Source organism: Chiloscyllium punctatum, chromosome 46 (genome assembly GCF_047496795.1).
Source record: "Chiloscyllium punctatum isolate Juve2018m chromosome 46, sChiPun1.3, whole genome shotgun sequence".
Lineage (NCBI taxonomy): Eukaryota > Metazoa > Chordata > Chondrichthyes > Orectolobiformes > Hemiscylliidae > Chiloscyllium > Chiloscyllium punctatum.
Genome location: NC_092784.1, coordinates 56,663,448 through 56,678,256, shown reverse-complemented (window position 1 = coordinate 56,678,256; position 14,809 = coordinate 56,663,448).

Below are 14,809 nucleotides of genomic sequence, written 5' to 3'. Positions count from 1 at the left end.
TCATAAATTGGATTCCGGACAAAACAACGGATCAAATGCCCCTTGGAAATGTGTGTAATTAAATCTAATGCAGAGGACACTTAAACAGTCATCTTATTGATTGTAAAGCCATATGTTTTTTGAAATCAGAAATGACTTTATTTATTGCTGATTAAGCTTAAAAAGGATTTAAACAGTAGTTTCCAAGAGGCATACATTGGGATGGCCCCTTCAGAAATGTGTAAATCTAAGATATTATAAAATGTAAGAGAATGTTGGGGCAGGAAAGAAATAAAGGTGATTGATAAGGTATATAGCTATCTACTGTTAAGTTGACAGTGTTTTTAAGTCAATAAAAAGTGTGTCACACTCCAAACAAACATGTTACCATCAGGTTTCGCTTGTGGCTATATTGAGATATTAAGAAATGATTGATGGCATGAAAAAAGAACTTGCTGCCTTTGGAAAAAGATTGTCAACATTATAAAGTGTTCCACATTAAAAGCAAAACAGTGAAGGATAGAAATTAAGCCAACCTTTGAACACATTTAAATAGGTTTGTGTACAGAAATATTTGTTGCAAGCATACAGATCATGGCCAAATGAGTGAAATTTCAAATAGAAGCAAACTACAAGAAATGAAGGAGATTTGAAATAAAAACAAAGAAAAGGAGAAACTCAGTAGGTCTCCAAAAAAGAGTCATGGGATGTGAAATGTTAACTCCATTTCTCTCTCAACCGATGCTGCCAAGTTTCTCCAGCAATTTTGGCTTTTGAGAACTGAAATTTCACTTTCTCCCTCTTTGCAGCACGTTTCACAGCTCCCCAATCACCTGAAAGCACTTTGGAGCTAAGAAAGGATTTTTGAAATGTAGTCACTGTTGTAGGAAAAGTAACTGCTCGCATTCACAAAACAAAGACCCAGAAATCTTAATGTGCTAATGAATGGACAATTTGGTTTACTTCAAAGGTTAACATTGGTCACAACATCAGCAATAACTCCCCCACCGGTACATAGCTCTTTGAAATTTGGTTACAGGTAAACAGGGTGGTTAAAAACGCATTGAGAACACTTGCCTTCATTGCTCAGACTATTGAGTGTAGGAGTTGAGACGTCATGTTGAATTGTACAGAACGTTGGTGAAGCCACTTTTGGAGTTCTGTGTACAATTCTGGTAGGAAGGATAAATTAAATTGGTTCAGAAAAGATTTACTAGGAAATTGCCGGGAATGGATATTTTAAGTTATAAGAATAGGCTGGGACTTTTTTCACTGGAGCGAGGGAAGTTGAGTTGTAACCTTACTGAGCTTCATAAAATCATGAGGGGCATAGATAAGATGAATAGCAAAGGGTTTTTCCCCTCTAGAATGGAGGAGTTTAAAACTAACGGGCATATTTTTAAGGTGAAAGGAAAAAGATTTAAAAGGGACCTGAGAGACAACTTTTTCACACAGAGAATGGTTCATATGTGGAATGAGCTGCCAGAGGAACTGGCAGATGCAAGTACAACACTTAAAAGACATTTGGATTGGTATATGGATAGGAAAGGTTTAGAGGGATATGGGCCAAACGCAGGCAAGTGGAACTAGTTTAGTTTGGGAAACTTGTTCAGCATGGACTTGTTTCATGCTGCATGGCTCTATGACTCTATGACTGGGTGGCACGGTGGCACAGTGGCTAGCACTGCTGCCTCACAGAGCCAGAGACCTGGGTTCAATTCCCGCCTCAGGTGACTGACTGTGTCAAGTTTGCACATTCTCCCCGTGTCTGCGTGGGTTTCCTCTGGGTGCTCTGGTTTCCTCCCACAGTCCAAAGATGTGCAGGTCAGGTGAATTGGCCACGTTAAATTGCCCGTAGTGTTAGGGGTAGGGGAATGGGTCTTCGGCGGGTCAGTGTGGACTTGAAGGGCCTGTTTCCACACTGTAAGTAATCTAATACATTTCAGAAGAAGGTCAGTTAACCCATCATAACCAGGCTGGCCCTCCAAAGGAGTAATTTGCAGTTAGGCCAGGAATACTCTATCCAAAAAGCTCAAACATAATTGGCTTTTCAGTAAAGGACCTTTTGGCTCACTGTGGTTCAGTCAGGCCCTTCAGAAATGAACTGTGCTTATCCTGAATGGGTGTACAAGTTAAACAAAGGTGTAAACTTTACCCTGTCTGGTGAAACAAATTGCATCAAAAAATGTCCAACAGGGCATGTTTAACTGATACTAAACTGGATAACATGACCTTGCAAGCTATGATCTGGCACTTTCAAACTAAACATTGAGGGATACTCCCCTTCAACGTTACAATCACCAGCTCAGACACAATTTTTGCAAAGATCTAAAGGCTAATAGGACATCAATTAAAAGACTAAAATGGCCCATTGATTTCTCGTGCACTCTGAGAGGCTGCATTTTCCACTGAGACTGCTGCTGCTTGAAGTGTCTCTCATCTCTAGCGTGTTCTTAAATCCAAGCAAGGCTTGCTTACTCTCAGTAATCCTGAAAACACTTTATTTCATTGAGCTCTGTTGCATCAAGATGGAGGTTTGTTGCCTGCTTGGTTGGTTTGATATACAGAGTGATGCCAAGTGCATGAGTTCAATTCCCACACAGGCTGAGGTTACCACGATAGACTGTCCTTCTTAACCTCTTCCCTCGTCTGGAGCATGGGAACCCCCAAGCGTTACAACATGATAGTGAACCCCTCTGTTAATTAAACACCCAGAAAAACTCACCTCACCGCGTAATATATTAAAGTATGAGTGACAGAGAACTCCCAAATTCCACTTTCTAAAGAAAATACCATCAATTTATTCTTTAACTCTAAAAGTGAACATTAAACAACAACTATTCACAACTCTAAGTCCCTTTTTTTTAAACTGCTTATTACCTGCCTCCAACACACTGGATTTGATTCCTCACTCTGCAGGGCAGTAACTCACACTCCCATTCCTCCATTTCCCTGTCTCAATTATAATAAGGCTTCAACATATTCACATGACATATCTGATACAAGTTTATCCTATCTGGCATCTCTACCAGACTTAACTTTCTCTCAACACTTTCTCTCTACACAGCTTAAAAATACGGGGTAGACCATTTAGGACAGAGATGAGGAGAAACTTCTTCACCCAGAGAGTGGTGGCTGTGTGGAATGCTCTGCCCCAGAGGGCAGTGGAGGCCCAGTCTCTGGATTCATTTAAGAAAGAGTTGGATAGAGCTCTCAAAGATAGTGGAACCAAGGGTTATGGAGATAAGGCAGGAAGAGGATACTGATTAGGAATGATCAGCCATGATCATATTGAATGGCGGTGCAGGCTCGAAGGGCTGAATGGCCTACTCCTGCACCTATTGTCTATTGTCTATTGTCTATTGTCTAATTTGATAGGGTTTGAAGGGATCTCCTATCACTGATAACAATACGTCAACCCCACGGGAAAACGTCCGAATTTCAGAATTTGTATCTGCCACCTGCTTCATTCTATGCTGTGCCCTCTTCAGGTGCTGCTTAGCTAACTCACCACCCGATTTAATTTCTCCCTCACCTCCGATGCATAATCCACGAGTGAGCTCTCTCACTTTGGTCCTGTCAATTTGTCTTTACTTAATTTCAAAGGTCCTGTCACTTCATGTCCGAATATTAACTCAAATGGGGTAAACTGAGTAGATTCATTTGTGGTATTTCTAATACCAAACAATACGAATGGGATAACTTTATCCCAGTCATTTGGGTAATCCTGAGAGTACACTTTTAACATGGTCTTCAGGGTCTGATGCCACCTTTCCAAAGCTCCCTGGGATTCAGGATAGCACACACTTGATTTAAAGTGCTGCATACCTAAGCTATCCATAACCTCCTTAAAGAGCCCAGCAGCAAAATTAGACCCTTGGTCCGACTGAATCTCTCTATGTAGCCCATACGCATGAAGAAAGCTCCTAATTCCTCTACTACCCTTTTTGCCTTAATATCCCATCATGGAATTGCCTCCAGAAATCTAGTGTACACATCCATTATGGTTAGCAAGTGCTGGTTCTCACTTTTAGTTTTAAGGAAGGAACGTACACGACCAACTTTAACCCATGTGAAAGGTTCTTCGAATGTGGGAATTGGCAACAAAGGGGCTGGTTTTATCATTACCTGTGGCTTTACCTACCACTTGTATGACATGTGGCAAAAGCTAACCACATCCTCGTGTAGTCCAGGCCAACAGAAATGCTTAACCTGAGTTTTCCTTACCTCCTAGGTGACCTCCGACAGGTAGTTCATGTGCTACCGGTAACACCCCTTGTCTGTACACTACCAGCAACACAATCTGATGCACTTCGGCCCATTTCTCCTTTGCACTAACTTGCTGTGGTCTCCATTTTTGTCTTAAGATTCTATCTTTAAGATAATAACCCTCAGGAATACATTCTGATTCCTTTGCTGAGTACGCATCAATACATATTATCTTTTGTTGTCTCATCTTTCTGTTGTAAGTCCATTAGCATTTCAGGACTAAATACTTCTGTCTGACCCTCTGCATGTTCAGGTTTTCCTGCACCATTACATCAAAAATAGTATCCGCTAACTGAACCTCAACTCCTTCATCTTTCTGTTTAGTTTTTGCATCTTACTGTGACTTATGATAGTGGGATCTTCTTACTACACAGTCTGCAAAAATTTCAAGGTATTTTTCTTTTCACTCCTCAGTTCCCTGGTCTTCCTTGGGCTTCTCCACAACAAGGGGTGTCTCTCCCACCTTGGATCCTGCTAAATTATTCCCAAGAACAAACTGAATTCCTGGAACTGACATTCTGTCAATCACTCCCACTGTTACTTCCCCAGTCTTGAGTTGGCACCTCCAACCTGACCTTACATAGGGAACGCTACATTTCTGTTTGTATATGCCACAAATTACCACTCTCTTGGGTAACAGGTCAGAAAGAGTGCTAATATGGTCATGTCTTACTATTAGAAACTGATTAGATCCCATATCTCTCAAATTTTATAACATCTTTCCATTGTCCTCTGTTCATTCTGAGTAAACTTTACCCACAGAGGCAAAGTCTTTATAGAGATCAGACACTAACTCAATACCCAGCCCCTGCCTAGTCTGTGCACTTTCCTGAAAGCCCTCAACTCTTCTTGGGGTTTCCTTTATGGCTTTCACTAATGCCACTGGCTTAGCCTCGTTTACCATACCTTTACCCACAATGCCTTTCTTTAACGACCAGCACTGTGATTTTACGTGTCTCACTTTACCACAGTGGAAGCACCTGAGGCCTTTCATCCCTTTTTCACCCACTCAGTTTTCTTTTTTAACCTGTGGTAAACAGTATGCTCTACTCTTTGTTTTGTAGAGTAGGATCTCCCATTCTCCCAATTTCTATCCCTCACAGGATGAGTTCTTGCCGGAAGCTAGATTTTGCTTTATGCACCAATGTGTATTCATCTGTCATCTCGGCCACTCTTCTCACTTCCTGAACTTTCTGTTCATCCGCATGAACTCTTATCGTCTCCAGAAGTGAGTTTTAAACTCCTCCAACAGAGTAACCTCTCCCCGAGACTCATAGATCAAATCTATTTTTAAGGCCCGCACCCATCTATCAAAATTACTATGTTTAATCCTTTCAAACTCAACATTTGTCTGATCTGGTTCTTTCTTTATGTTTCTGAACCACTGTCTATACACTGCTGGTACCAATTCATAAGCACTCAAAATAGTCTTTTTGACATCGGTATAATCTCTTGATCCGCATCTGACAGCGCTGCAAGTACCTCACAAGCTCTGCCTACCAGCTTAGTCTGAATTAGCATTACTACAAGTTCTCTGGCCACTCCATCTGGCCTGGCCAATTTTTCAAATGAAATAAAGAAGGCTTCAACATCTTGCTCATCAAACTATGGCAGAGTTTTGACATATTTGTGTATATATCACTACTTTCTGTCTTCATTTCCATCCTGTTAACTTGACCTTCCTGACTAATTTGCAACTTCGGAAGTTCAAATTCTCTCTCTCTTTCTCTTTCTTCTCTCTCTCTTTGCTCAGCTCAGAACCTTCTCTCTCTTTCTTTTTCCTCTATCCCTCTTGCTCTCCCTCTCTCTCTTTCATCTCTCATGACTCTTCTTTCCCTTACTTTATCTTCTAGCTCAATTTGCCTCAGTTGTAATTCAAGTTTTTCTAACTCTACTCCATCTGAGTGCTTCTCTGATACACCTCAGCGCTTGGCCAACTCCATTACAATTTCAGCTTTCCTTTAGTCACTGGTTAATTAGATTAACCCAATTCTAATCTATTTGCTAATTCTGAAAGTATGTCCTTTTACTGTCTTGGCAAATTTCGGAATCATCTTCAAACCCCAGAACCTCTTTAGCAATCTTAAAAGCCATTCCTCTCACTTCTAATGTGACCAAGCACAAGCAACTGAAAATAAACAAATTGTCTCACCTACATTTTATTTAAAGATCTAGGACATTAATCAACAAGAGTTTAAGTCTGCTGGGATCTTTCATACCCCAAATCTGTTCAAACCTATCCAAATCACGGACCTGAGGCCCCAAACTGTTACGACACAATAGTGAACCCTTCTGCTAGCTAAACCAAACACCCAGAAAAGCTCAGCTCACCTCATAATCTGTTAAAATATGAATGACAGAGAACTCCTAAATTCCACTATTTGAAGAAAATAATATCAATTTATTCATTAATTCAATAAGTGAACATTAAACAACAACTATTCATAACTCTAAGCCTCTCTTTCTCTTAACTGCTTATTACCTGCCTCGAACTCTATATATTGTTACAATAAAAAACTTATTAAAATTGCATCAAATTAATTTCAAAGATGTACAGTGGCTGTCATCTTCAGTGTCTTTCTTCTTCCAGCTGAAGTTCTCCCTGGGTCATCTTCTTTCTTTTTACTGTGAAGGTGTTTCATATGAAAAGGTACCTTTGTTGAGAGTGTTTTGAATGGCGGTTGCTCTGTTTGACTTTCAAAATGCCTGCCTTTTTTATACCCCCAAGATCAGATCGTCTTATTGGTTCGATATTGGCAAAACAATAAATTCAAAGTTAATTGTATTTTAGTATCCTGGGGCATACTTTAAACTAATTTGTTAAATTTGAATTATTGTCAAAACAGCAACGCTGGAACTGCTAGTTAGTCATATGACAGGTGCTCGTAATCTGTCAGTGCAAAACAGCATTCACTCTCTCTTAAAGTACATACCTTCAACTTCATAACACCCCGAAGAAAAAAATGAACCATCAAAAATGAAAAGATGTCTGTTTTCTTCTTAATCCCATTACATTGAAATACATAGATCATTAATCTAAATTCGTGTTAATTTCTGCACACACACACATATAATCTTATTTCTATATTATCCTTTAAATCACTGATAATACATTTGCTATCACATATTTATGACCCACAGCATGTATAATTGGTAAATTAAAAGTCTGTAACATAAGACTCCAATGGAATAGTCTCATATTCTTGTCTTTAAAACATTCTAAGGATAAGAGGATTGTGGTCCGTGTACGCAACTGTCTCTGACACATTGTTCATCATATAAACATTTAAACATCGTAAGGCCAGTACAAAGCTCAATAATTCTTTCTTGATGGTAGAGTATTTTCTTTGATGGGTGTTGAGCTTCTTTGAAACGTAGTCAATTGGCTGTTCAAGTTCATCATCATTTTCCTATAATAGTACAACTGCAACTCATAGGTTTAGTATCCTGGGGCATAATTTTTACCGATTGGTTAAATTTGAATTGTTGTTAAAACAGCAACCAACTCAGGCATCTATTTCACGGGCAAATGTTACATATTTTCAATTTTCCAGTACACTCTGGGACTGTTAGTTAGTGATATGACAGGTGCTGGAAAATTCTCAATGCAAAACAGCATTCACTCTCTGTTAAAGGTACAGTACATGTTTTCAACTTCATAACCACCCGAACCAGTTCTCTCTCTCTGATGGGAGAGCGACCCTAAAGTCTGCCAGCACTGTAGTGACTTCACCTTTATATCACACGCCCTATGACCAAAGACATGGAGAGAAGGGGAAAGTGAATGGCATTCACTGCAAGAGTTTCCTCCTCAAAATTATCCATCAAAAAAACCAATGTCCCTAATGCCTATACCATCTTTAAAAACTTCAACAACAATCTCATGGTACATTAGGCACAAACGCCCAGTGCCCATGGCATTGAGTTAGAATGGCTGACACTCTTTCACACAAATAAGCACATTCTCTCACCCTAGTCACTGCATAACCAAGAGCCAGTCCACGTTACCTGGTCCTTGGTTGAATCCCATCTAAGCCACTGCTACTCTGTCGCTTGGCCATTCATCAAAACTTGATTGATGTCTGTCGAGATTCACGGTGCCAAATGGAGTGTTTTGTTCTTGAAAACAAAAAGACGAAGGCTTGGGATATTCTGACGACTGTCATTCTGGTGCTTGGGCCTGTGAAAATGAGTGTGACCAATCATCGATATTTGTCTCAAGTGTCTTACCAATACAGCACTCTCATAAAGCACTATATCAAGTTCTCCTGGGTACATAGCAGGGTTTGGACTGGACCAGGGCTCCATGTACTGCACTGGACCCACAAGAAGAGATCTTTCAGTCACAGGAAAGTTGGGTTGGGGAACTCCTTTCCTTTCCTAGACTATCCAGTAGGTGGAAATTCCAAACAAACAATCTCCAAAGCAGAAACTCCAAGCTGACAGTCACAAACCATGCAGGAGGTCTGCAGCAGGCAACACCATAAGACATGAAGCTTTCAAGAAATGCCTTGAGGAAAAAGAAAAAGTTTTACTGCCATTTCATTGATTAGGAGAAGGGTAATCTGTACCCCAACCTGAATTAGTTTAGGGTCAGCTGGTTTACAGTGCCCTCTGCCTCCTCTAACTAAAACAGAAGACCCTGTGTGGAGGCTTGGCGAGGTAAGGCTTTTTTGTTTGTTTTTTCATTTACTCAATCTCTCTTGGTAACTTAGAGCAGAGGGCATGGAGGCTAGGGTAGTTGCATACTCCTCTTGCAAGATGTGGGAGGTAAAGGTCACCACTGGTGTCATAGAATCCCTACTGTGTGGAAACAGCCTTTAAGCCCAGCAAGTCCACACTGACCCTACAAAGAGTAACCCACCCAGAACCATTTCCCCTACCCTACATTTCTCCTGACTAATACATCTAACCTACACATCCCAGAACATGGTGGGCAATGTAGCTTGGCCAAGCCACCCTAACCTGCACATCTTTGGACTGTGGGAGGAAACCAGAGCACCTGGAGGAAACCCACGCAGACACAGGGAGAATGTGGAAACTTCACACAGTCACCCAAGGATGGAATTGAACCTGGGTCCCTGGCACTGTGAGGCAGCAATTCTAGCCACTGAGCTACCGTGTCACCAGTGTGTCTGCTGATTTCGCCTGCGAGAAGTGCACCTAACTCCAGCTCCTCGCAGACCACTTTAGTGAACCGGAGCTAGAGCTGGATGAACTTCAGATCATTAGGGAGGCTGAGGGGGTGATAGAGAGGAGTTATAAGGAGGCCATCACCACCTAAGTTACAAGATAAAGATAGCTGGGTGACTGTCAGGAGAGGGAAAGGGAATAGACATCCCCTGTGGCTGTCCCCCTCAACATAAGTATACCACTTTGGATAATGTTGTGGGGGAGATGACCTACCAGGGGAAAGCCGCAGCGGCCAGGTTTCTGGCACTGAGCCTGGCTCTGTGGCTCAGAAGGGAAATAGGAGAGTGATAGTGATGGGAGATTCAATCGTGAGAGGAACAGACAGGAGATTCAGTGGTCACAAGCGAGATTCCTGGTTGGTGTGTTGGCTCCCTGTGCCAGGGTCAGAGATGTTTTAGATCAAGTCTACAGGATTTTAAAGGGGTTTGGAGATCAGCTAGAAGTTGTGGTACACATCAGTACCAATGACATAGCTAGGATAAGGGAAGAGGATCTGAAAAGAGAATATAGGGAGTTAGGTTGGAAGCTAGAAAGCAGGGCAAGTAGAATAGTAACCTCAGGATTGCTACCGGTGCCACGGGTTAGTGAGGTTAGGAACAGAGAGCAAACACAACTGAACACGTGACTGCAGGGCTGGTGTAGGAGGGGAGGCTTCAGATATGTGGATCATTGGGATACTTTCTTGGGAAGGTGGGACCTGTATAAGGAGGTCAGGTTGTACCTAAACTGGAGGAGCACAATATCCTGAGTGAAAGGTTTGCTCGAGCTCTTCGGGAATGTTTAAATTAGTTTGGCAAAGGGGTGGGAATTAGAGCTACGGATTAGAGGATGGGGTAACTGGTCAAAATCCCAATACAGCATGCAGAGAGTCTGTGAGGAGGTACTTAACAGGGCAAAGGTGCAGTCAGTGTGATGGGTTGAAGTATGTCTATTTTAATGCAAGATGTATTTGGAATAAGAGTGACAAACACAGAGCATGGATCAGTACTTGGAACTATGATGTTGTGGTTATTACAGACAGTTGGATATCACAAGGGCAGGAATGGTTGTTTTTTATTCCAGGGTTTAGATGTTTCAAAACGAATACAGAGTAAGGTAAAAGAGGTGGGGGAGTGGCATTGCGAATCAACGATAGTATCAAAGCTGCAGAAAGGGAGGTCGTCAAGGAGGGTTTGTCTACAGAGTCAGTCTGGGTGGATGTCAGAAACAGGATAAGAGCAGTCACTTTATTGGGAGTTTTATTGGAACAGTTTTTGTCAAGTGCACCCAGGAAAGGTTCCTAATGCAATATGTAGATAGGCCGACTAGAGGGGAGGCCATATTGGATTTGGTGCTTGGTAATGAACCATATCAGGTGTCAGATCTCTCCTTGGGAGATGTGATAGTGATCATATCTCCATGACCTTTACTATACTCATGGAGAGGAGTAGGAGCAGATGGTATGGGAAAGTATTTAATTAGGGGAGGGGGAATTCCAATGCTATTAGGTAGGAACTGGGGTGTTTAGATTTGGAACAGGTGTTCTCAGGTAAATGCACAACAGAAATATGGAGGTTGTTTAGGGAGCACTTGCTGATAGTGCAGGATAGGTTTATCCCACTGAAGGAAGGAAGGGATGGTAGGGTGAAGGAACCTTGGGGGGCAGAGATGTGGAACATTTAGTCAAGAGGGAGAAGGAAACTTACTTAAGGTTGAGGAGGCAAGGATCAGACAGAGCTCTAAAAGGTTACAAGGTAGCCAGGAAAGAACGAAAGAAGGGACTTAGGAGAGCTGGGGGGGGGGGGGCACGAAAAAGCTTTAGCGAGTAGGATTAAGGAAAACCCCAAGGCATTCTACACTTATGTGAGGAACAAGAGGATGGCCAGAGTGAGGGTAGGGCCAATTAGGGATAGAGGAGGGAACTTGTGCCTGGAGTCAAAGGAAGTAGGGGAGATCCTTAATGAATACTTTGCTTCTGTATTCACTAGTGAGAGGGACCTTGTTGTTTCTGAAGACAGCGTGAAACAGACTTATATGCTCAAACAGGTTGATGTTAAGAAGGGGGATATGCTGAAAAATTTGAAAAACATAAGGATAAATAAATCTTCTGGAATATTCCCAAGGTTACTACAGGAAGTGAGGTAAGAGATTGCTGTGCCTTTGGCAATGATCTTTACGTCCTAACTGTCCAGAGTCAAGAGCGTGGTGCTGGAAAAGCACAGCAGGTCAGGCAGCATCCGAGGAGCAGAAGAGTCAATGTTTCAGGCAAAACCCCTTTCTCAGGGGTTTCTCCTGCTCCTTGGATGCTGCCTGACCTGCTGTGCTTTTCTAGCGCCACACCCTCGACTCTGATGTCCAGCATCTGCAGCCCTCACTTTCTCCTCACTTTGCCACTAGAGTAATACCAGATGTTTGGAGGGTAGTGAATGGTATTCCCTTGTTCAAGAAAGGGAATAGGGACAACCCTGGGAATTACAGACCAGTCAGTTTTACGGCAATGGTGGGCAAATACTGGAGAGAATTCTGAGAGATAGAATTTATGGTAATTTGGAAAAGCATAGTTTGATTAGAGGTAGTCTGTATGGCTTTGTGAGGGGCAAGTCATGCCTCACAAACCTTATTGAATTCTTTGAGGATGTGACAAAACACGTTGATGAAGGTAGAGCAATGGATGTGGTGTACATAGATTTTAGCAAAGCGTTTGATAAGGTTCCCCATGGTAGGCTCATTCGGAAAGTAAGGAAGCATGGGATGCAGGGAAACCTGTCTGTCTGGATGCTGAATTGGCTGGCCCACAGAAGACACAGAGTGGTGGTAGGTGGAAAGTATTCAGCCTGGAGCTTGGTGACCAGTGGTGTTCCTCAGGGATCAGTTGCAGGACCTCTGTTCTTTGTGATTTTTATAAATGACTTGGATGAGGAGATAGAAGGGTGAGTTAGGGGTTTGCAGATGACACAAAGGTACACGTCATCTGCAGAAATTTACTAACGATCTTAAACATTCCAAGCCCATGACCACTTCAGAATAATGTGTCCAGTTCTGGTTGCCCAGATATAGGAAGGAATATTATGAAGTTGGAGAGCGTTTAGAAGAGATTTATCAGGATGGTGCTGGGGATGGAAGGTTGGATTTATAAGGAAAGGCTAGATAGGCTGGGACTTCTTTCATTGTAGTGTAAGAGGTTGAGAGGCGTCCTTATTGAAGTTCAAGACACTCATCATCCTGACTTGGAAATATATTGTTATTCCTTCAGTGACCCTGGGTCAAAATTCTCCCTGAGGTCATCGTAGGTCTACGTGCAATACATGGACTGCAGCAGTTCAAGAAGGCAGCTCACCACCATCCTTAAATATACACAAGGATTCTGCCCCCACAGCTCTGAGGCAAGGAGTTCTAAAGACTCAGCCCTCAAAAAAAGTCAAAAACCATTCGTCACCAGGTTATAGTCCAACAGGTTTATTTGAAAACATAAACTTTCGCAGCCTCACTCCTCCTTCAGTTGCTAGTGTTTTCAAATAAACCTGTTGGACTATAACCTGGTGTAGTGCAATTTTGACTCTATCCAAAACAATCCCACATCAGCACCTCAAAGAATGAAATTCCTCCTCAACATAGTCTTATCCTGAGGTCTATGCCCGCTGGTCCTAGGCAGTCCTATGAGGGGAAGCATCCTTATCAGCATTTAATCTGTCAAACTCCTTAAGAATTCTACATGCTTCAACTAGATCACCTCTCATTATTCCAAACTCCAGAAAGTAGAGTCCCAACCTGTTCAGCTTTTGGTCATAAGACAAGTCTTGCAGATCAGAAATCATCCTAATGAACTTACTCTGAACTGTCCCCAGTGAAATAAGCTATCACCTGAAATAAGGGGACCAGAACTGCTCACAAGATGTGGTCTCACTAGAACTTTGTACATCTACAATAACATTTGTCCAGTCTTATTCTCCAACCCCTGGAAATAAGGGCCAATCATGAATGATTGTGATCCTCAAAAACGGAACCATTTATTTCCCTCGCCCCATAGATTTGAGGAGGAGTGAAAGTAGAACAACAAAAGGAAGAAAAGTAGGTAGGATAACAAAGAGATAGCTGGAAATGTAGTGTAGAAGGTTGAGAGGTGACCTTATGGAAGTTTGTAAGTAATGGGAGTTCTAGATAGAGTTAATGGCAGTTGTCTTTTCCCTAAGGTTGGGAATTTCAAGACTAGGGAGGACATTTTTAAGATGAGAGGAGCGAGATTTTAAAAAGTCTTAAGAGGCATTTTTTTTTAACACAGACGGTGGTTCCTGTGTGGAATGAATAAGTGCATGATCAGGAAAGGTTTGGAGGGACATGGGCCAGGAGCAGGCAGGTGTCACTAATTTAGTTTGGGCTTATGATCGGCCTGGACTGGGTGGACCAAAGGGTTTGTTTTGTGTTTGACTTCTTTGTCAAACTGGAAAGTAAGGGGCCAAGGGTGGAGGCGAAAACCAAAAGCCAAGGTGTTTCCATTTTCCAAAAGTAGGACGCTTTTGTTCATGATGGTGGCAGTTGCAAGGGAAGCCACGCTCCTTAATGGAGTTTGCAAATCTGAAAAAGGAACCCAGAAGGATCAAGTTGCAGTGAACCCATGTTGTGAATAAGGTAGATGAGACGTATGAAAGATTTTTGTCAAAGGAAAGATAACTCCTTTCTTTTTAGGAATTGCTAAACCCACAACGATAATCAGGGACAAGTCTGAGGATAAGTCTTTGCTCAGAGGACCTGGCACAGTATATAGAAGGGTAGCTTCCATTACGAGGCCCCGGCCTGCTCAGGGCAGTAAGAGTCAGTACAGTTTACAGATAAAAGTTAAAGAGTGATGTCGGGAGGCCATTGCATTGACTTTTTCTGCCCTACAGTGAACTGCTTTCCCTCTGGAATGAGAGGGAGCCAGGTAATACAGGAGATGAAATTGGGTGGCACAGCTGTTACTTCTGGTGCACGTTCAGCGGTATTCCAGGCAAGTCAGTAGGCAGCACAGAGAGCATGGTCTGGACGGAAGGTCTTATGGGGAAAGGCTGAGAGATTTGAACCTGTTCTCATTGGCAAGAAGAAGGTTAAGAGGGGATTTGATAGAGACATACAAGATGGTTAGAGGATTAGATAGGGTAGACAGTGAAAGTCGTTTTCCTGGGATGATGATGTTAGCGTGTACCAGGGGGCATAACTACAAATTGAGGGGTGATAGATTTAAGATAGATGTCAGAGGCAGGTTCTTTACTCAGAAAGTGGTAAGGGCGTGGAATGCCCTGCCTACCACTGTAGTCAACTCAGCCACATTAGGGAGATTTAAACAATCCTTAGATAAGCACATGGATGGTGATGGGATAGTGTAGGGGGACGAGCTGAGAATAGTTCACAGGTC